This window comes from Coturnix japonica, chromosome 1 (assembly GCF_054131305.1).
Source record: "Coturnix japonica strain WE chromosome 1, WE-NBRP24, whole genome shotgun sequence".
NCBI classification, from domain to species: domain Eukaryota; kingdom Metazoa; phylum Chordata; class Aves; order Galliformes; family Phasianidae; genus Coturnix; species Coturnix japonica.
In genome coordinates, this window is record NC_140663.1 from 80,301,444 (window position 1) to 80,324,200 (window position 22,757).

At 37.9% G+C, this 22,757-nt stretch overlaps 1 long non-coding RNA gene across 2 annotated transcripts; it reads right to left on the reverse strand.

Moving 5' to 3' along the window:
- Nucleotides 1-6,608: 6,608 nt before the first annotated feature.
- LOC107321262 (uncharacterized) lies at nt 6,609-21,410 on the reverse strand. 2 transcript variants are annotated; one of them, XR_004309093.2, is made up of 4 exons: nt 21,311-21,410; nt 9,411-9,489; nt 8,919-9,009; nt 6,609-7,716 (listed from the first exon to the last, which is right to left on the reverse strand). It is a non-coding gene; the product is annotated as an uncharacterized LOC107321262 (long non-coding RNA). The 2 variants fall into 2 exon arrangements; XR_004309092.2 differs by having other exon boundaries at nt 8,915-9,009.
- Between the last annotated feature and the right edge of the window lie 1,347 nt (nt 21,411-22,757).

Consider the following 22,757-nt stretch of genomic DNA (forward strand, 5'->3'; position numbering starts at 1 on the left):
TCTTGAGCATCCTTCTCCTCTTGTGTGTGGCTCACCTCCTGTAGCTTCCCCTTTTTTGGCATCAGCTGGATAGAGCCGGGCCAGGCAAACAATAGCAAAATATAATTTCAGGAACAATACTGCCTTAGCTGGCAAAGAAGAGGGGACTGCAATAGATCTTAAAGATCCCTTTCTGTTTCTGATTCTGAATGCTGTGAGGTTATAATGCAAACATTGAACTGCCCTGAATTGAATGAAGTCAAGATAATTCAAGGACAAAAACTTGTTTGTGGCCAATATAGATATTTGAAATCTTCTCAGTAGTTCTTTAAAAATCTCATTACAAGCTGAATGGGCTATTTCTGTGGTGTTGCTATAATCCCTGTATTTCTTCATTGTCTTTTATTTTTATTTTTTATTTAATATGTTCTGAATACAGAGATGGGTCTCCTGCAGATAAACTACAGAAGTTTAAAGGATAAAATATACTAAAAAATATAATTATTTGGTCAGTTTATTCACTGAAAAATCATTCCTGCCTGAAATTTGAAGTCTTCATTTTACTCCAAACAGGAATGGTACATGTAGGGCTTCAGTGAGTTCTGCAGCATTACAAGAACCTTGTCACTACTTTTAATTAAAATCCAGTGTTAATGCTTGACATTCTAGTCTGTTGAAGACAATGGGAAAGCTAGAATGTATAGTGTGTGATTTCTTTCTGCCTTTTTCACTCCCTGTTAGAGCCACAAATATCCTGCTAAGAAGCAAACTACCAGCGTTTCACTTCAAAATAAATTGCTGGCTTTCACGTTATGTATCTAGACCAAAATAAAAATCTAATAAATAATTGAAAGCAAAGTTTTGGATTACAAAATGATTTTGTCTTTCATTCTGTAAACAGCAAGATTATATTAAAGGAAAAAAGATGGTGAATTTTGCAGCTATCACACAATCATTCAGAACTTGTCATTACTGGTGTACTTGGAGGGATTTGATAAGTTTCCTTTGGCTGTATTTCTAAGGAAAAGACTACAGTTCAGTTGAGAAAAATGACTTGGGAGCCCACTGGAAGAGAATAGGGAACCTTTTGCAATATGGAAGACTGGCTTTTGCATATAAGCTAAAACTAAGCTCTTATTAGGGACAGAATATTCTAGAGCTATCTTTGCAAATTGTATGCCATTACCAATACAAATGTTTTCTTAAGATAATGTCCAGTTCTACTTATCTGCCATAGTAATTAAAAAGCTCTAGTAAAATAATATCAAGATAAATTTCAATGCTTTGTATGGTGCATCTCCTCAAAGAAAACTCAATTTTACAGCTTTCGCACCAACTTGTTATTCATTTTCAAAAGTTAATGCCATGATAAATTTTAATAATATGGCTAGTGCATATTTCTATGCTACATTAATTATACATTTAAAACTCCACAGAAGACAACCACAAAGTGCTCAAATACTGGAAATATCATCTGCAACCGAAGCCAAATTAAAACAGTGTCTATCATATCAACAACACTTTCATTAGATTTAACTATTCTAGTCCAGCGTTTGTACACATTAATTTATCGTCATGCTTCCTTAGCTCTCCTTCTTCCCTAGAGAGGTTTATACATCTAGCTGATACCTTTTAGGACGTACCATTTCTGCAGAATACTAAATAAAGATCTACATGTTTTCCCCTTAGAATCTTAATTAGGATGGCAAAAAGTTCTATACTATCAAGGTGTGAAGTCTAAAGCTGCTAAAGAAACAATGTGAAATATGTTATCTTCACATGGACAGTTACTTACTTTTGTTAACATGCAAAATGGCTTCACCATTCTTCTTAGTATTTAGTGCAAAATTCTGCTGTAACCTGAATTTTGCAAAGGTCTTTCTTATCAGATGGGAATATTTTTTGCTGATAATACAGGGCCAGTTTGAGGCACAGTCTTCCTTGTTTAGGAGACTCCTGTTGCTAGAAAGCCTGGAAGCTTTAATTTTGTTAGGCTGGTTCATGAGCAGAGTTGTAGTAGGGAACAGAAAGAGGCATTAAGATACACAGGAAGGGGGAAGAAAATATAATCTCAATGACAGCAAGAACAAATTGCCGATGCATTTGATCTTAAATCTTCCTCCTAGGTGGGGAACTGTAACAGAAAACTGCTGACATTTTCACCTTGGAAAAAATCTAGTGAACCAGAAAGGATATTTGAAAAAAAATTACAACACTATAAAAATAATACAGATTACTCTTTGCTTATATGGAAATCTGTAAGAACAGCAAATAAATTAATGTGCCTTTCTACTTCAATAGCTGATTTTTATTTATTTATTTATTTCTCAATTACGATATAACCAGAGGCACCACAGTTAAGGGAAGAAAGGATATATTACAAGGAAATGACATTTCCAGGCATAATTTGGAAGACAGACCATTGCCCAAATTCCTGGTGTGAACCTATGTGCATGTACAACTTGCCACTTTCAGGTGTGATTTAGAAACTAACGCCAACACAACTGTCCCTTCATGAGTTAGACCTACTCTTCAGATTAGGGTGAAAATACAGAACACTAAATGAAGAACTCAAATGTTACTATGAAAGTTACTTGGTTTTGCAGTGAGCTCTAATCATAGTCATTAGAGATACCAGAATAATATACAATATTGAGAACAAAACTCCTAAGTTATATTCATGTTGTGTTTGTTTTTCTTGAAGGTGGAGTGTAAGCTGGTCCCATGGTGTACTGTGAGGGCCGTGACTCTCTAAAGCTGCTCAATTCATACACAAGTTTTTCAAATTAAGAGTATTGTAGTAACAAGCTGAAACCAGTGGCATGATTTTAGGTCAGCAAAGAGCAGCTGAATTTTCATTCTCAAATATTTTTTGAGTTGTAGAGAGTTTAAAACTTTGCATAGATTTTCAGTTTGATGGGTAGTGTAACAGGGTTGAGCATTATGTGTATCCACACCTCAGAATAGATTGTATTCAGATATCTAGGTCAATCTTCAGCAGTATGTAGAACAGAGAGAGAAGTCCTTGTCTACCAAGCATAAAGCCTCCTGATTTCCCAGGCTATGTGTGCTATTGTGCCTAGCTCTTTTTCAATTGAAGGTTCTTTTATGGACAGATAATTCTTTATCAAGAGCACTAATAGTGGAACAATTCCAGGAAAATAAAATCAACAAGATTCAGTAAACAACTAATAACAGCAATTTATAATGACTAAGAGTAGTTGAGAATTTTCCTATCAGCCTCTGTTAGAGTGATGATTTGCAAATACAAGAATTATCCTCCGGGAAACAGAAGATGTGAATCTGCATACGCAGGTAGTAGATCAAATTCTTTTTTTGACTGATAAGGACCCAAAATAAACCTCCTGGATCATGAAATCCTGTTCCTGGGAACACATATGAAAGCACTGACAACCTAATGAGGTTCAGCTGGTAGCTCTGAAGCCCATTCACAGCAGTGAACAGAAGGCTTTACATTCTTACATCAAACCTTTCACAGAAAAATGGCAAGAACTCAGAATTCAGATTAAGCAAGAAATCTCACTTAGATGCTGAGTATCAGATATAACTCAGCTCTTAGCTGACTTCTTTTTACTTGGCTGCATTTTTTGGTGATGCAGATGGGCCTATGATAAATGATGAAATAAGTACATTCTTGACTTTCTACCACCCTTTAGCTCTCCTAATTCAGATTACTGCAGGAAGTGTTCTCTTACAAAACATAATTGATACGTTATACTGGGTCTAGATGGGATGGAGTTAATTTTCTCCCCAATTCAATAGTAACTGACTTACAATACAAACTATCTCGTATTCCTTCTCCTGACACTTCATCTCCACTATGCAATCTCACTGAGGAAAATTAGTACCACATATACATAACACCCCAAACTACAACTGGAAAACTGCTGATTTTGTACATATATATATTGTTTTTGTTTCTTTGTATTTCAGTCTAGACTTGCACTCTTGTATTTACCCACAGTTTTATTTTACCTGTTGCATTCTTCCTGCATCTCCAGCATTAAGAGACTAATCACATTAGATACAATGCATGCACTTTTTACTACATCATTATTCTTCTAGCGGATAACGATGAACAATAGCTGAGAGATCCTCAAAGGCTTCCATTAATGCTGATCAAATGCTGGCCTCATTTTTCACATAGAATAGCGTATTTGTGATAAATAAGAAATAGAAATAACACATACTGAATATGGATAAGCCAGAAATAATCTCGGATATGATCAAACTAAGCCATATTTAAAAGAAAATGATACAGGCTTTATTGGCTTTGATTTTGAGATGGAGGAACAATTTTTATCTGTGCAGCTTGGGAAGTTTATTAATCGTAGCACAGGGTTATGCACACAAGTCCCTGTGCTCAAACTTGAAACAGTGGAGCACCAGCCCGCTGCATAGCTGCTGTCCTCTTTGAAAGAGTGTGGCACCCTTCACAGTCACTGCCTTTTTCCAGCACGCTAATCTATGACCAGCTTTACATATAGGCTCATACTGAAGGAATTCAGGAGCTTAGGAGATTCAGAACTGGACAGACACAGGTCCAAAGAAGGACAACAAGGTTTGTGAAGGACTTGGAGATTACACTCTATGAGGAGCGACTGAAGACTGTTTAGTCTGGGGAAGGAGGCTGAGGGGAGACCTTATTGCTCTCTTCCAATATTTGAAAGGTGCTTACAGTGCGAGTGGGGTTGGTCTCTTCTCACTGGTGACAGGACAAGGGGAAATGGCCTCAAGTTGTGCCAGGGTAAATTTAGGTTGGGTATAAGGAAAAACTTCTTTACAGAAAGGGTTGTTAAGCACTGCAATAGGCTCCCCAAGGAGGTGATTGAGACACCATCCTTGAATGCATTTAAAAACTGTTTGTATGTGATGCACAGGGACATGATTTAGTGGAGAGTTGTTAGAGTTAGGGTAGTATGGTTAGATTGTGGTTGGACTGGATGATCTTTAAGGTCTTTTCCAACCCGAGCAATTTTATGATTCTATGAATCTCTGACACTCTCTCAGGAAACAGGGACTCTAAGGGCAAATGTCTGTTTGCCCCTACAGATAGGCTGCTTAAAGGACAGACAAATTGTTCTTTTAGGATCCCATTTTGTTAAGAAATCCCAGTGCTCCCACTGCGCCTGAAGGACTTGAAGCTTTCCTCCAGAACATCTGGGACAGGAACTTGAGTTTCAGGAATGTTGCATTATTGGCAAATTTAGTTGAAATGCATTCTGCTTCCAATTCCTATGAATAAGAGGAAGGAGGTAGGCTTACAGAAAGCAAGTCTGTGAGACAAAATTAGAAAGAAGTAATTTTCAAGGGGCAGGAGAGGAGAAGACGGTTCCTGAAGAATACTCTGGGAAGAGCTCTGAACAAGATGCCTTCTTGAGATTAATGAATTTGTTGTACATGCCCATAATTATTTCCATTCACATGGAACAGGTCCAGCTGCTTTTAGCATCCACAGATGAGAAGCAGAAGGAAGCAGAAGAGAAAAGAACCATATTTTGCTATGTCCAACAGTTAAAATCACTGGACGGCAAATAAATGATGCTAAGCACAATTAAACACAGAATTACCAGCAATTATTTGTAACATAACACAACAAGACAGCTGAGATAAATGAGAAAGGGCTTGCATTGCATCGCATTGAAAAACTGAATGATGCGTTGCCAAGATACATGTTTACAGAAATATGAACCTGAGGTCAAAAAGCTGATTGGCTTCTAGCAGTATGCGTATTCATCTAAGTCTTATTTGTGACTGATTCTAATCCTTTCCCCTGGCTTTGTGCGTGCTAGAAAAACTCTTACCCTTGTATAACTACTATTTTAGTGGTGTTAGAGGCAGGAAAGCTAGCACAAATCCAGGCTCAGGGGGCTAATATTTAGTTATCAACAAGTGGGTTAGACTTGCGCTAAGCCGGGGGAGAGAGATGGCATAGAGACAAATAACAGCTGCCACTCTGCTTCAGATCAGTTTGATCCTTAGAGCTCTGCTACTGACAGCAAGATTTCAGGGAACTATTTGCCAAAAGAAAACTGAGCCACAGTACGCCTGCACAACGCTTTGTGGGCAGATGCAGGCTTGGTCAACATGTAACCCAAATGTTGCGTGAAAAACTCCAAGAGGCATGTGGCCTGATTAAAGCAGTCCTGGGCTGGGCTGATAGATGCTTGGCTCCTCAACAAAGTTGGGACTGTGACTATAGTAATACAGCACTCAGCTTTGGTCAGCTTGAAATGTAAGCACAGCAGGCAGACAAAAGCCTGAAAGGTACCATTTAGTCCTTCTCACAGTTACATTAGCTTTCCAAGGTTCAGGTGTTTGCACTTGTTATAAAATACCTCCATCTGTTGCTATAACAACTCTTGCCTTCCTACTTAGTAACAGTGTTGGGACAGACTTATTATTTCTTTTACTGCATTCTATCTTTTATTTCAAAGATATTTTAACTGACCCTGCTGTAAAAGTAAACTATCATCTTTTGTTGGACAGCCACGTTTCAGCCACAGATGGGGACCAGATCATACCCTTTGAAAGATTGGGCCAAGGGTTCTGACAGATGATGGTGGGGACGATTGCCCCAGAACTGCTGAGGTGGGTTTCTGCAGTAGTGTGCATCCAAAGAGAGAAGCTGAGAAGTACTCCTGGGAACTACAGTAAATAGACATATAGTCTGCACACTTAGCATGCCAAGACAATTATATGAATAACCTCTCACATGAAAGTGTTTAAAAGCTAGCTGGGGTAATACCCTTACTCTGTGTTCTTCAATTACACATATTTCAGTGAAAGAAAGAAGACCAGATTTCAGAACAAAACTCCTGAGCCTAATCAAGCCATGGATGGTCCCTAAGCTTGTGATCAAGCAGCTCTGGGTTGGAAGGTAATGTAGAGTCTCCAACTTACTGTGTTGACAAGAGGCTCACTGCCAGCAGTCCACAGGACTGTTCCTGTGAGTGTGAAACAACACTCAAAAGGGGCCACCTTTCAGCTTTATGGCTTCATTATATCTCCTCCAAGGAGCGGCTTTTCTGGAAACTAATAGAATTACTCTGTGGCTTTCAGCCATGTTTTACTTTCTTCAGCAGTGACATGGGGATATGTTCTCCATTTCAAAGCACATCTATGCCACAGGATTTTCATGTTATCTTTAATCCTTGAAAGATCCACCAAATTTGAAAATTGTTTCCTACCTCCTGGAATAAAAAGCCAGGCAGAAGAATTTTGTGCCAGAGACAGACAAGCTTATAGAAGAGCAGACCCAAACAATATGTGACAAACAAGGCCATAATGTTGTGGGTTTTTTTCTTCCCTAAGGATGCAGATTTCACCCTTGCCTCCAGCTTTCATAAGAAAACTGATTCACACTAGGAAATCTGAAATCTGCTTGGTTTCTCCCTGATCTCTTTTCTCCTGGAGAGCAAAGTATCTGACAGGTGGAGACAAAGCCAAGCAAATGCAGCCCCTGCTCCCTGCACTAAGCATTAATGGAGACAAATGCCAGGTGTAGATGTCAACTGCAATTTTTCTTTCCCTGCTGATAGCAGAAGGCTCCATAGAGTAATGCCAAAATGTTAGCGTAGAAAATGCATTCACGGCTCTCTCGGTTCTATTGTGACTTTTTAAAAAGCTTTTCATTTTCAAAAAGCAATTTCTTTTTGGTACTTCCATTACTCCATGTAGCTTTGTCACACTTAATCTTCATTAAAACTGAAGATACTGTAAGAGAAAGAGAAAACACAGTTTTATCACAAAGGTGACTGTTCCGTAGTCTGATCAACTGCAAGTACCAGCATGCAAAATAATGTCATACACTCACTCGTGTTTTGTTAGACACTGACACAAGCAGCAATGTGTTTCCCATTTTGTTTTGATTTAGGAGTACAGCAAAATTGTCTTCTGCTAGAGGCATTTTTCTACAAAACCGACATGAGCAGAGAGTCAGCTACAACCGAGATTTCAATTCACAGAGAGGTGAGCCTTGAAATCTCTCCAAGTTTAGTATAAAGATGGGTCTGGTGTCTTGTTTTGTTGAGTTCAAGAGCATGCTTTGCTAGAACTATTTTTATTTTTAGTATATCACCATGATTCCACTTTGTGACTTGAAGATGGCCTTGAAGTTGCAGGCATTTCCAACTTAGCTGTTGAACATGACATTGTATTCACATCCTCTACACCTGTGTAAATCCAACAAGGTTGCTGTGATGCTCCAAGTTTTTCTACTGACCATTGTCTTAATGAAGGTGTTACAAAGAAATTTAAGTTCAAAGTTTTCTCAGTAGCTGTCTTTTAGCATTACTGCTTACTCTACATGAAATCCTGTGTTATAGTTTACTTTAGCTGTTTGTCTGCTTGAAACCCACTGTCATTACAAGATGATCCATTAACAGAATATCTGTTCTAAATCAGCAACCAGTAACGGAAGGCATGTGTTTAATGGCATAATACCTCTGTTCTGACACTGCCCACTAGGAGGTGAAATGATAGCAGGAAAAATCTCAATACATCTCAACACATTTAAAAGCCCAGTGTTTTATATCACAGAAAAACAGGAAGGCTGAAGTAGGAGAGGATCATGATAGATCTTGCACAAAGATCTATTTACAGATTTGCTAAGAGTACATTATGTTTCATGATTCAGGTTATTAATGAAGATATTAAACAATGTTGGATCCACTGTTGGTCCTGTGATACACTACTAGTGATTGGCCTCCGGTCAGACTTTGTGCTACTGATCCCTTCAGACCATTCAGCTCAGCAGTTCAGGCATGTTTTGGCCCATCTCACTGACCATTAACCTAGTCTGCACTTTAGCAGCTTGATTATCAGGATATTACAGAAGGCAGTATGAAAAGCCTTGCTAAAGTCAACAACATTCATTAAAATCCAAATGATATCTAGTAGTCCCCTTACTCACCTACCATATACAGCTGTCAGTTTTGTCAGGCATGATTTTCCCCTTCATAAATTCATTAGTTTATATCCACACGCACATATCTGGCCATTGTCTGTCTGTGAATGGAGAGACGTACAAACAGTGAGTACTCTAGTAGTGCTCTACCAAAGATTATAATCAACAGATCTTGTGCAATGACTATAAGAAGGAATGTCAGGGAAATGATTTTAATTCTTCACCCACTTCTGCCTTTATTAAATTCATTTGGCCTGCAACCTAACAGGTTAACTCTTTCATCTCTACTACTGAAAACTTTGGACAGGCAAGAAGAACTCAAATGATGGATGATACATGCAACAATAAGATAAAAATAACATAAGCTTGGCAGAAAATTTGTCACAGATGTAGATGTGCACCAAGTAGAAATGACACAAATGTTGTTACTAACCAGCATGCTCCCAGCTTCTGAGAAAACATTACACCCACATACATCTTTTCTTTTAAAGCCCATACTCACTTATAATGATCCACTTGAGAGCTTGAGTTGAAGAAGTAGGGATTAATGAGAAGGGAAGACAAAAGAGAGAGTTGTTCTCCTGAGAAATAAGCTTGGATTAGTACTTCATAAGAGCAAAAAAGGACTAAGATCTGATGGCATTGTCTTCATTTTATAAAGATAAATATTTATAAAACTAATTAAGCAATGAGGTAGACCAGAATTTTATGATCTTGCCCCTGACTAATACAATTTCAATTTATCGCAAATTGTAACTGCCTGTGTGAAAAGATTAATTTGGCTCTAGCAATGATGGTAGACACTGAGCTGACCGAATTAAATTTACGCATGAAATGCCTAAATAATTATTTTTTAGTTCAGTTCCCTATCTATGTTTGGACAGTGAGGACAGCTTAGTAATCAGTCTGAATAATAGCAAGGTATCTTGCCTGCAGGCATCTCACTGTCTCAAAAATTATTGCAGATTTGAATTTTTTTGCTTTGTTCTCCAGGATTCTTAATTGCTACCAAGTGTTCACATAAAAGTTACATAGATGGAAAGTCAGTTAAGATGAGAACACAAATTCCTAAAAATGCTGGAGAGTAAGGGATGGAAAGAATGCTTTATGAAAGAACTGTGAAAGTGTCTTATCTTTGAAACAGAAAATCAGGATGGAGGACAGAGGTAGGAAGGCACAGAGAATTTAAGTCCAAGCTACAGTCTCTTCCTTAAATACTTACTCTATTCTAGAGCTGAGAACCTGTCAATTTCTGAAGAAAAAACCACCCCAAAACATTCAAGGCCAAAATATAATAAATTAATAGCAGCATCTAGTTTTAGGAAGCTTCTACGTGCCTGTAGAAATCTGCCATTGTCCCTCATTGTCCAATGCAGAGGTACACATCATGGCCATTACAGTTTTTCATCACTGGTAACTAAAGAATCAAAGGAATTCACTTTATGGGTTCAGACTGGGCAAAAGAAAAAGCTATTCCAGGCTTGTGTCACTTGAGCTGAGCAAAGTCGTTTTGGTAAATAAATTATTCCAATTTATGCAGTTCGGAACAGATTAGAACATTCCATGACTATAACTAAAGTACAAAGTGCATCTTCTGGAAATTATAACTGTGGAAAAAATAAAATAAAATGAATGAAATTCTACAGCTTATAACTTTGTGCTTAGAAATATTATTTTTCAATTTTATTGTTAAGGCCAGGTGCGTATGTATATTTTGAAAACAACTTAAATACAAATCTTAAAACCTTAATGCAGAATGAAACACTTTGCTTCTGGTTGAATGCTAAGAAGAATTAAGGAGACTGCTCGTAGGTATTTTCTCCAAAACTGAGGTGCAGAGAGAACCCCTGAACATTCGGTAACCTGAAAAGGGAAGAACTCCTTCAGAGCAGGTGAGCATTTGTCATTACCTCATACAGTATATAACTGTTTACCCCATAGACTTGGTGAGAAGGACATCATCATGTGAGTAAAATAAAACAAAAAGCTTTTTCAACTTATTTGTCCTGTAGCAACAAAAACAGTGCAAAGCCATAGATGATCATCAGTAGATCTGGTATGAACACATGTTCAGGAACTGATTTTTTTTATTTCTTGATTTACAAAATAGAAAAAGAAGTACTTGACTTTTATGAAAGTAGCACAAAGATATGATTCCTAGTCACTCAAAGAGTAAACATACAAATAGAAAGACAAGCATGAACATAAAGGTATTACGTTGCCAGGGTATGCATTTTCTGTTGCATGAAAGAAAAGGAATTCTATTAATGTGGGCATAACTAATGCACTATTAAATTATTAACCCGCATAAGTGTACCAAAGCAATTAGCTCATTACTAATGTCTCCATAGTGTCAAAGTCATAGAAAATATTTCAAAAATAATTTTGTGCTTTCAACCTAACTTATTAAAAATAGTTGATAATAGTGGTTATGCAGTAATGGAAGAATAATCAGATATGATCACAAAAATCTAACCTCAAAGAAAAAAATGCTCCATGTATTGCATTCCTACTGTAAGGTCAGTTTCCCAAACAACTGTACTGTAAAAGCTTGACTGAAAATGTTTGTAATGTTATACAATATCTGTAACAGCCTCAGTTATGACTGACTACACACAGTACTAGTATTAAATTAAAATATCAGTCTTTTACTTAGACATATAAATTGACTAAATAATTCTATTTGTGGTACAAGACAGACCAAGAATAGTATTCATTTGTGATAAATAAAAATAAGAATAAAATCAAAACATCTAAAGCAGTGTAACATGTTTGAGATGGTTTAATAACACTGTCTCCAACAGAGATTAATTTGTTCCCTGTCACCAGCTCAGGTAGGATCTATAAAGGAAGGAAAAAATGTCAGGCCTAATTGTACCTTATTTGATGTGAAAATTGCAATGGATGCTCTAGAGGTTGCTTAAGTAGTAAAACAGCCTTTTAATTAGTTAAGTAGCCACATTTCATCAATGCTTGCTTGGGGAAATACCCTACCACTGCTCCTTGACTGTTATCTCTGTGTAACACCTGTCCTGCACAGCAGCAGCTGGATAACACTGAAATTCTGACCCTCAGTGTTCTACAAAACTCTCTGAAACGCCTGGTGTTGCATGTTGTTCAAGGAAGGATACTAATTTAGGGTGAACACTTCTTCATCAATATGATTACAGGCCAAGAAGACTCCTAAGAAGAAAAAGTATAAGAGAGTTGCCATCGCACTTTCATGACATCTCATTCTCAAATGAGTGCTGTTGAAGAGAAGGCTTCCAAATCTTCCACTGCTCACCAAACACAGTATCATTAGCTTGAGGTCATTTATTTGATGTCAGAGGAATAGGGTGCTATCTCTGTTTCGCTTGTTGTTCATTTCATTTACAGAGCCAGAAAAAGTGGGCTGGCAGCAGGGCTGCCACTATACCAATGGGGCTACTAAAATTAAGAGGATCCCAGGAGTACCTAAGAAGTAAGTACCAGGTATTAGAAATTTATTCTGCCTCAGAGTCAACATTACTGTGGGGCAACGAAAATGGACACAAGGTGAGCAGGGAACCTAGAAGAGCAAAAACCATAAAGCTGCACACAGTTGCAGCTATGAGATGATTTCAGGAAGTCAGGTAGTTCCTATTCTTACTGAAAGTCTCAGTTTTTCAGAAGAGCACATGGAAAATTCAGGGAAGAACCAATAAAAGCTAAGCATAGACTTCAGGATTTCAACACACTAGCAGCAGTGCCGAGGTACAGCTTTCTCACAGATGAAAGGAAGCTGTCAATAAACATAGCAAGTCTAAATCCTGTTCAACAGGATACATTACAATATGTACTGTAGTACAGACTGACACAAACATCTGACCAATCTTTTCCAATCACTAAAGTTCATTCTATGAGACTTAGCATGGAGCCCCAGAGGACTAGAAACTCTGAATCAGGCCCATCAAGAGATTAATTTCTTATATAGATTCTTGACACAAACATAGAATTCCCATTTTATATAAATACACTTTGTATCAGATCACGCTTCCTCTGATCTTCCAGTCTTGATCTTCAGAGATCTCCAAAATCCCTTCCAAAAAATGAGTTTGGAGCTAACATTTTAAACTCTGCTGATCACTAACAAACAGTTTAGTCAGAAGTATTGATTTCATGGAACAATGTAATTTTCTTTTTCCTTCACTGACCTTTACATGTTCCAGAGGCTATATTTTTTCCCCCTCTTTCTGTCCCCTTGAGAGATAACTACCTTATCAGCTTTCTTTATTCTGCAGATACTAGCTACCTTTTCTTTCAGAGATAGTTTTGCTGATACACATCTGAATAATTGCTTTATTGCTTTCATTTTCAGTTTAACTCTGAAGTCTTCTAATTCTGTTTGAGACCTGAGAAAGGGTAATGTGCCTGAAAATTCAGCTACTGTTTCCAGTTATGCTATCCAATTAAATAAAAGATGATATCTCAATGTACATGTCTGTCCTTGCCTTATCTTTAGATGATTGTAGCTAAATCAACACAACCATGTCTGGTTTTTAAACATTTCTGATGTTGGTAGGCTAAGAAAACACAATAAATAAAGCATACCAAATTAAATAAAGTATGAGGCATGATGAGACCCTGTTAAACCAAATAGCAAAGTGGATCTACATGTAGAAGTGAAGTCCTAAACAAGGAAAACAATATGAAAAATACACACTTTTGTTCGCATCTGAAGATGACTCTCTTCATCCAAAAAGGCACGAGAAAAATGTCATAACAATTTGTTGCCTCTGGGCAGCTTCATATTAGAGTAAAAGAATGATAGCTTTGTCATATTAGAGAGCATTGTCCGACAGACTGCCCTTCGACTAAAAGCTGAGCTATTGTCTAGACCTAACATACCTTATGGAAGCTCCAGCTGCTTATTGGTATGGACATGGGTTTTCTTTAATTTCTGCATCACATCTGCAAAGGCGTTGCACTTTTCTTAAATGTCTTCAGACAGTCTAAGTGGCAGTTGTTGTTAATAAAATTGCATCTCATCCAGGAAACCAAGGGTGAGGAAGAATTGGTTCAGGCTCCTCCTTGGCTAGACTCAGCAAAAAGGCCAATATCTGCCTGAAATATCCTAAGTCAGTGCTAGCTGAGATCAAGGTGCCTAAGATATAAAGGATATTTATGAGCCACAAGCTGAGAATATCACCCCATTCAGATGCCAAAAAATCAGCTCTGGGTGGTGTATAGGATCTGTACTTTCAAGTATCTTGTCAGTAAGTAGGACTAGTTTCCTAGACCAGGAGTTCCCCTCTCTTTACAGACTGAATAGAAGCGACAATAATGAAAACAGAAAAAAAATGCAGAACAAATTCAGTGCAAAAATAGCCAGACAGCTTGTAAAGTCCACATATTTGTTTCAAAACACTGGTTCTTATTATAATATACTAACTAATTAAAAATTGCTCCATATAACTTTGCTAATAATCTTAGTAATTTCAGTTGTCACACCTCTTGACATTTTACAATATTTTTGCTCCTTCAGAATCAGTGAACATTTTTAAATAAAAGAAAAACTGCAAATAAGAGAATAATTCCATAAATTAACAGGCTGCCAAGGGCGGTGGTAGAGTCTCTTTCTCTGGAGATATTCAAGACCCACCTGGACGCTTACCTGTGTGACATGGTGTACGGAATCTGCTTTGGTAGGGGGGTTGGACTCGATGATCTCTAGAGTTCCCTTCCAACCCCTACAATTCTGTGATTCTGTGAAATTGTTTTGATCTGTAGTATATTTTCATACATGGAACATTTCAAATTCATAATATGAAAAATAACACAAATACCTAATAACACATTGACACATGATAGTGATAAAATAAAGCTTGATCACTGACAAAGAGCCAATCATGATAATATTTCCAGAACTCAAAGCACTAGATCTAACAGTAGGAGATATGCGTTCCTTTAAATTTGCTAGCTGATCTAAATGCATCTTCCACTTTTTCATAATTTTGTAATTCTTGCTATTGGTATTCCACATCATAACATCATGTGGAGCACAGAAGAACTACACATCCCAGAGGACCTCACAGTCAGACAGGGAAATACACTTCAGAAGTGATGCTTTCTCTCTCTCTCACTGCCTGGCAGCGGTGTGGGTGTGCTTCCAAGCCACACCTTCAGTTTCAAAGTAGGCTTCTCGGTCTTCAGAAAACTCTTATTTTACTTGATTTATTCACCTCAATTTCAATTAGATTGTATTATATCGTGGTTATCTTGCATTCCGATACCATAGTTAGTAAAATAAGTTTTCCTCCTTAGATCATTGCCGCTGCTCTGTTTGAGCCCAGCTCCCATCTCCCTACCCCTTCCCATTTTTGGGGACAGGAGGCCCACAGACAGACATAGATTGATCTAGATAACTCCATGACATGCTTCAAGTACTATTTTTGCTGTGTCATGCTTTTGTTTCCTTCAGGAATGATTCACAGAATGTGAACACCAGAAGCAAATTAAATCTTATGCATACAGGAAGCATGTTCCAGTGTTGTCTGACAAATACAGACATACTAGAAACTAGAATCTCTAGCACTGTGTTTTGCTATCTAATATTAGTTTTAAAGCTGATGAGAGTAAATGGCAGCATTCAAAAAAATATACATTAGATTCCTTTTCAATCAATAAATGTAAAAAATAACATCCTGTGACAAGCTATTATTAAATAGCTTTTCAGGTTAATTAAAAAGACACTTGGTGGCCCTGCTAGGCAGGGGGGTTGGAACTACATGATCCTTGAGGTCCCTTCCAACCCGGGTAATTCTGTGATTCTGTGATATGTGTAATGTAATAATATCTTTTAATGATTATTATGATTTATTATTTTACATATCCCTGTAAAGAGTCAGAGGAGGGATTGTTGAACCATCCTATGAAAGAAAAAGTGAAGAGAACAAAAAAATAAAAACAAAAAAACCAGAAGACTTAATCCTTCAGAATAACTCCATTAGTGCTTCCGGAAGATACCATTTAAAAACAGGAAAAAAAACCAACACATGAAAATCAATTATCTAATCTATTGCTCTGAATTCGTAACAGAAACGACATGGGCTTGTGAACTGCACCAAAAAACAAAGATCCTTATTTTCCTTCCCATCACTTCTGATGTGAGTAAAAGACAAGCATCAAAGAAGGACTGGGAGACGTCATGCTATATGTGATTGAGGCTATTTGTCATGTAAGCTTATCTATAATAGCTAGACTGTTTCCACCTGGGAGCAACATTACTAAGAGCCAGCAGCTCAAACACCAGACCCCGCTGTTGCACTCGCACTAATCTGCAACAAGGCAAAGACTCTCCTCTGATGCTGCCTCAGCGTTACAGTCGTTGTAACTTTGAGGCCTGTTTGCATGATGCTTGTCTGTCTTCTGTGAAACCTAAGAAGCTGGAAAGCCAAAGCAGTGTTTGACAGTTTAGAAGTTAACTATGGATTCTAGAATTCCTAATAACATCTTATTTCTTGCCAAGATTAAACATGCTAAATTTAGTACTCAAACTCTAAAAAGCCATTTGCAAGGGTTTAGGGCCCTGAGAAGATGCCACATTCCTAAGAACATCAGAGAAACCAGTTCACAGTACAACTTAAATGTCAAGATGGAATCAGACGTAGCAAATTCTGCACAGAAGCATATGCTTACAGGGGCTCCACCATATCAGGACATCCACTCAAAATTACTGACTTGTAACTTATTTGTTTTCTGTCACATATTACCTTATCGATTCACCTACTTACTATTCGTTACATGAAGAAAGAAAACAAGAAAAATCATCACTTCATCTTGACTTAGTTAGCATAGTGGATGTCAGCTGAAAAAACCCTTGTCCATCCATTAGTTGTGTGGGAGTGAGATTCATAATTGATCTGACTTTTCTCTCACAGTACTGAGAAACAGAAAATAACTCTGCTAACAAACAAGCAATTCAACTCCTAAGCCCTTAATGACAGGCACTGATGCAGATCATTCTTCTGTACGAGAGCCTAAAATAAAAATTTTAGAGCAAAGCAAGAGCCAAAAAAAAAATAATCACAGAATAGCAGAGATGAAAAGGTTGGTCAAACCCACATTATCTGAGATGCAATTTCGGCATAACTCCACCAAAAAATATTGAACAGTTGAGATTATGTGCTTACTACCTATAAACAGGCTTCCTGCTGGCAACTCTAAAACATACTTTGTTAGTAGTGAGTGCGCCTACTCAGCTGAATGTATTGCATTATACTAAACAACCAACAGCACTATCTCACAGGAAAATCCCCTTCTCCATCTCCTTGTCTGATGGAGACCACAGACAGCATGTGCACCACAACAAAGATCAGGAGTCCTGATAAGTACTGCCCTGCTCCCAGACCAGCAGCTCCAACACGTGGGGCTCAGCAGATGCAGTCGCTGAGAAGACATCACTGTCCATCATTTTGCCTTGCCCCTTGCTAATATTTGCTTCCTCCCTAGTGTAGATAGACAATGGCTACCCAGGCCCTGTCTACATCAACCATTCCATGTGAAAGTGATTATGCAAGTGTTAAAACAGCTAAGTTTCAATGACAAGATGCCACCAGTAGCCCACCCCATCACTTCACTGTTCTAAAGGGCAGAGTGTGATGTTAACATCAGCAGCCACTACTTGCCCCTTTAGAAAACCCTCTTGAATAACACCCACTTTCAACTGAAGAACTCCTCCCTTCAAAGAAAGGAAGCAGTATACAACCTGAAACAACTCTCAAGATGCTATCTCCTACCAAGTCTGGAAGACTGCATCTGGAAAATATTTGATTTTTTTTTTTTTTTTTTTTTTACCCCTAACCAGCTCGATCCTCTTTCTCTCCCTAACCTCTGCTAGTTTACCTGGGCATGAAGCTTCTGGGAACAGAAATCTACACTTTCCACACTTGTGGTCACACTTTGTTTAACATGGGAACAATTGTTTAAAGGATTCCAATTCTATGAGCTTTTTCCCCAAGTATGCTTGCAAGTCACCAGCTTTAGTAAAAGTGCTCAGTTCTGTGAACCCTGTCAGACAACAGGGTTCTTTGGATAGTTGAGGTAAGGAACTATCCTGGTTTCAGTTGGAATATAGTTAATTTTCTTCCTAGCACTGGTACAGTGCTGAATTTTGGATTTAGGTTAAGAATAATGTTGACAACACACCAAAATCTTTTCTACATCTGGTGCTGCCCTGCCAGTGTGGAGCTGGGGGACACAAGAAGTGGGGAGAAGACAGAGCCAAGGCAGCTGACCCAACCTGACCAAAGGGATGTCCCATGCCATAATGATGACATGCTGAACAGCATAACTGGAGGAGTTGGCTAGGGCCAACTCTGGGAATGGCTAGGTATTCTTCTGTGCTGAGCAGTTGTGTTGTTTTGCATCACTTGTTTTTGTATGTTCTATTGTCATTATTATTGTTATTTTTACCTTCCTCTGCTATCTTATTAAATAGTGTTTATCTCAGCTTATGAGTTTTATCTCTTTTTTTGTTCAGATTCTCTCCCCCACCCCACAGAGTTGAGAGAATAGCTATCTGGTGCTGAGCTACCTAGCAGGTTAAGACACAGAAATATTTCGCTATGTGGCTCTTCTACAGAGCAAGCCAGGCATCAAAAATGATACAAACACTGCTTCAAACAAGATGCACAAAGTCTTAAGGTCAAGGCAGACAGGAGCTCTGATCTACAGCATCAGAAGAGAGGAGATGTGATTCACAAAGTGAAAAAAAAAAAAAACGTAGAAGAGCAGAGCAAAACAGTAGTGATAAATAAAGTTGTTGGCTTTTTTTTCTCCCAACTTCTTTCTGGATGCTGAGTCAGCAAAACTAAAATTTCCTTCTTCGTTAAGTAAATTTCATATTCTTTCTCAGCTTATTCTACAGACTTCTAAACACTTGCATTCAACAAGAATACAAAGGGTTGCGTACCTCATCTAGAGGCAGAAAGCTTCCAGACACTGGCCATTATGTGTCTCAAAGGCAAACACCCTTGTGTTCTCCTTTGAAGCCCCCTTCACCCTCTGAGAGTTTTCCTAGTACTGTGAGAACAACCCAGGCAAACCCACACTGTGCTTTTATTTCAACCTTGTCTTTGACTGGAAAACTGTGTAAAAACTTGGAGACATGCTGGTGCCCTTCACTAAAACATGAACGAAAATACTTTAATTTAGTTGGCATTTTGTAGTGAAAAGTGACTCTTTATGCACCCAGCCACCAGAAGGGTAGAATCACCCAGGCTGGAAAAGTCCATGAAGATCATCAAGTCCAACTGCAGCCTAACCACAGTACCCTAATATGAGGACCTGTCTGCAAAGAGAAGAAATCAAGAACTGTTTCAAAACATTCATCAAACACCTAGAGACAACTAACATAAATAAGTTGAAAGTGAAAGTCATATGGAGCCTTGTCTAGTTTCGGGAATATGAAGGGCAGAGGGCTTTCTAGCCCTGGAAGCAACCCTCAAAACTTCATCCAGGCAAGGCAAAAGTGAAAATGGGAAAGAAGCACTCCAGCCACAAAAAACATATGTTACACCCATAACATAGTACGTGTGGCAACTTTAAGCACAAAGAAACACACCTTTGTAATATATATGTTTATGTATATATGCATATGTATCCACATACATGAAGGTAACTCTGAAAGTAATGTGTCTTATTTCCATGGAAACCAGAACAGATACAAAGAACATTATACTGAAGAGAACTGTTGGATAGAGCAAATTCTCAGCCACAAAACAATGTTTTCAAAATAGGCACTACCATTAGCTGAGTATTTCTGCCAGTGATGAACAAAAGCCTGTACGCCACACCCATAAAAATCTGTGTGGCCATCTGGAACGTGGCTGTCATTCACATCACTGTTGCTGCTGGTGAAATTCACCACCCACAGCTTTGCTGTGCTCACATCCACTGTTTGGACTCTGGAAACATTCAGCTAACATTGATGAAAGTCAGTAAGTGCAATTTTTTCCACATGGAGGAATTCAGTGGCACACTTTTGCTTTATACACACTTCCTTGTCAGCCGCCATTCTGTCAGACCACCCCTCTTCTGCCATAAGTCACACAGCAACAACATTGTAAGGGAATATTGATGGGAAGGTTCAACCTCCACTGCCATACCACCACAGCTTCTGATGTTATGAGTCAACAAAGCAAAATAGGAGGCACCACTTTCAGAGTAGCCCTCCTACTACACAACATTCCCTCTTCTGCCCTTCAGCACATCACCCTATGAACCTTCCAATGGTTGCTGAAACATGCCAAGGAAATAGATTCCAGGCACTGGGATTGCTGATACCCTGATGTGTTTGTTTGCAGCTCTAATTTACTTGACTCTATCGTTTTGAAGAAATAGGAGGCCCATGTTCCTGTTAGATTTCATTCTGAGATGCTCAGAAATTAAAAGCAAATTAATCTTAACACAGCAAAGGAGTTCAGCTGGAAATACATGGCTGTTTTCTTTCTTTAAAAAAGAGTTCTGTGTCATGCTGAAAGCTGAGGTCACAGACTCATCTATGATACACACACCCGCTCATCAGATGGGCTTGAGAGTGAAGGGAACCTTTCTCCAGATACCCCCAAGTGCAAAAAGCATCAACACACAAATTAATTTTCAAGTATGTTGGCTTTACTTTTTTCTCTGCTATTTCACCTCAGTTGAACAGAAAAGTTGGAAAGAGTCTCTTTTGTTTAAATTTAGAAAAAATCCAGCATTTTCCAGGCTGTTCTAGGTGCTATACAAAGGGCTGGCATTCTGACTTAGAATGCTACAGAAGAGAGAGAACTGAATTGGAATTTGCATGGCAAGCTATGTGCCCAGCACAACAACTTCCACCGTCGCATTTTTGATAACTTGCTTAAAACTTATACATCAGGCAGAGAAATGATTATCATTCAGATGATGAGTTTCCACAGAGACCACACACTTAAAACCAAAATAACAATACATATTACCAAGTTGGCACATGGTATTGCTATTTTTCCAATAGAACTTTGCCTGCTGAGATGCACAATGTTTAACAGTTACCAGTTTAATTTGAAACAGGTTACTACGTTTTAAAAGCTCAAGGATTAAATATGTAACTGATTAATATAAAATTTAGAGATGAGAGAGTTTTATTTCAGGTGCAAATATTTCACTAAGGAACTAAGAAAACCGTTCCTCGAGCTTGCAGAAGCAGGATTTTGGCATTACATTCCACAAAGCTAGAACTCAATTTTTGAATTTAAAAGTAGAGACAGAATAAAAGGAACAGAAATTTGTACTTGGTTTAATGTAAAATGAGTTAAAATTGAATTTCACCTTAATTTCACCTTGTATAGTTGCAATAATACAAGTGTATAGTTGTAATTATACAGTAAATAGCCAGAAGGTATCTAATAAAAGACTCACCAGTGCTGAGACTTTCGGTTGAGATGGATGCTTGCCAACATTGAGGCTCACCACAAAAACTCTACAAAGGAGCAATCTCCAGAAAGAGATGCTACCTTAGGGTGGTCAGCCCTTGAATGGGATCTAGGAGAGGTGGAGTCAAGCTCCCCCCCTTCCAGTAGCACAGCTGAATAACCTTCACCTGTGCTCCCACAGCTGACTCGTCGCTTGCCTCAGATGGTTAATCAGAGGTTCAGGCTGTGATCAACAGTTTCCCTTACAAGCATTAACTAAAACTGGTCTTCACTCATGATAAAAAAAAAATCACAGTGAGCATATGCCTACACTCTGAACTCAGAATACACAATCAACTATAATATAAATATTAGGGAAAACATTAGAAAGCCACTTATATCTTAAATAGCAGAACTACTGGAAACTTCAAGAGCTATGAACTTGGAAATAGTCATTTATTATCAAGAATCTCCAAAACCACCGCTGTATATATATAAGAAAAAAAATGTTTTGACAGTAAAAAGCATCCTACCAAAGAGGAGACTTAGTTAGAGAGATACAGAGAAGATTAATATTTAAAGAAGGAAAACACCGAGGAGGAGATTAAAAGGCAGGAGAAACATGTGCGACAATTTAAAAACTCAGTGGACTCACAATAGGAAAAATTATTAAGAACAATAAGATGTAATTTTGATAACAGCAAGAGGTGTCTGATCATGGATTAAATATATTTCAAGATAAAGAAAAAATCATAAATAATACTGGAGAAAAGTTTGAAATATTTGGTAAATAATTACATCTTATCAGAATTATCCAAAGAGAATGAATTTCTTCTATATAATAGAAAATGTCAGGAAAAAAATTCCACATCCACCAAGATTAAAGGTGGGCTTCAATAATCAACTAGTCTGGCAAAATTACCCTCACACCCAGAATGTCCAGAATTAGTTAGTTGAAGTGTTCTTTGATTATTTAGCTTTTATAAGATTTTTTTGTTATTATTTTTTCTTGTAAATTATTGTTGTAACCATGGAAAATTAGAACAATTTCAACACATGGAAGTACTGCCAAGAAAAAAGAAAATTCCTAGGGCTGGAAAAAAAAAAAACAACTTTACAATATACAGCTTCAAAAACTCATCCCATCTCAGTTTGTTGAAGATCAACTCAAAAAATATTGATCACTGTGCAAATATATTCTGCTGCTAGGCAGATTTTTATTCTGGAGAAATTTCTAAGATAAGCATTGGATAGCTAACTGTACAGGCTGATGGACACTCTCATCATGATATTTTCTAGATGGCTGTCTCTTTTTATAACATACTCCTTCATTTCGAACTTCCTCTCAGCTTCTTAGACTGGGAGTCTGCAGTCAAGACCATGGGTTAAGGTGGTGGGTGAAAATTGCCCCTAGTGTTTTTCAAAGCCTATTGTACCAGCGGGCAAATAGATGT